The 1,492-nt window shown below is 45.9% G+C and overlaps 1 pseudogene; it reads right to left on the bottom strand.

Annotated features, from left to right (window-relative positions):
• Positions 1 to 483: 483 nt before the first annotated feature.
• Positions 484 to 1,094, bottom strand: LOC101828291 (annotated as a pseudogene).
• Positions 1,095 to 1,492: the final 398 nt, after the last annotated feature.

Here is a 1,492-nt window from a genome sequence, read left to right on the forward strand (position 1 = left end):
ATTTATTTTTCTTAAGCACACGTGCATGTGGTGTGTGTGTGTGTGTGTGTGTGTGTGTGTGTGTGTGTGTGTGTGTGCTCATGGAGAGCCAAAGAGGATGTCAGATTCTTTGGAGCTAGAGTTACAGGCAGTTATGAGCACCTGACATGGGTGCTGGAACCAAACTTGGGTCCTCTGGAGGAGTAAGAAGCATCTTACTCTCTATTTATTTTAAATAGAATATTATCAACTTATTTCCTTAATGTGTTGGACTTCAAGCAGATGCTCTTCTTCTTCTTCTTCTTCTTCTTCTTCTTCTTCTTCTTCTTCTTCTTCGTTTATTCTCAGCTAATTTATTTTAACTTTTATTAAACCAATTCAAACACTTTTACAATGCCTTGTTGGAGGACTGCCTCACATCTGGACCATCATTCCTGGTAAGGAAGAAACCATGGCTTCAGGTCCATAGCTTAGTTTTGGCCATGCATTATCATAACAGCTTCAACATCTCCAGGGAATGAAAGCTCAGCATGGAGACTCACTGCCCAACGTCTTTATGAAAGATACTTCTTCAATTCTTTAACCACCTTGGGAGGCTCAAGGAGTTTTAGCTTTCGTGGAGGACCCTTCCTAATACCCATCCAGAGTTCGACACGGCTGTTGTCCAGGTGCAGTAGCATCACCTCCGTGGCTTGGATGGGGTCACCTGCCCAGGCAGCTCTGGGACCTCCAGCTGCAGAGTCTGGCTCAGGGCCGCAGCATGGCGCCCGCCTGTACTCGCGTCAGCCCGTGCAATGATCAACGAGCACCGCTGGGCGCCAGTTTCTCGCGCTTGTGAGCTGTCTCTCCTGGTGCAGCCTTCCACTTTCTTCTGCTGGGAGCCATGGTAGGAACCTCCGGTGGCCAACACAATATGGTGATGAGGCGTTAGTAGGATAAGGCAGGACACAACCCCAGAGACAAACTCGCAGCCCAGAATCGCAGACGCTCTTCTTTTATTCCGGTCATTAGCTATGTCTTGAGAAATTCATGAAGATAGTGATGGTCTGTTAGATTTACCGCAAACTTACCAGCTCTACTCCTTTTCTTTCTGAAGTCTTGGGCCTTCTGCTGGCCTTTCCTTTTCTGGGATTAGAATTTCTTTTTTTTCTTTTTTTTCTTTTTTTTACAAGACAGGGTTTCTCTGTCTTGTTTTGGAGGCTGTCGGTCCAGCCTGGCCTCGAACTCACAGAGATCCGCCTGCCTCTGCCTCCCGAGTGCTGGGATTAAAGGTGTGCACCACCACCACCCAGCGGGATTAGAATTTCTTCTATCTAGTATTTAACTGTAAGACTGCTGGAAATAATTTTTTAGTTTTCTTTTCTCTGAGAATTTCTTCTTCATACATAAAGAATAGTCCCCCCCACAACACGTGGGAATCAGTGTCACAGTTATCCTGTCTGACTCAGAGACAGCAATGAATTAAGAGCGATGAGCATAGTTTCGGAATCAAAGGTGGTGGGTTCCAATCCAA

The sequence above is a fragment of the Mesocricetus auratus genome, unplaced genomic scaffold (genome assembly GCF_017639785.1).
Source record: "Mesocricetus auratus isolate SY011 unplaced genomic scaffold, BCM_Maur_2.0 Super-Scaffold_100040, whole genome shotgun sequence".
Classification (NCBI taxonomy): Eukaryota; Metazoa; Chordata; class Mammalia; order Rodentia; family Cricetidae; genus Mesocricetus; species Mesocricetus auratus.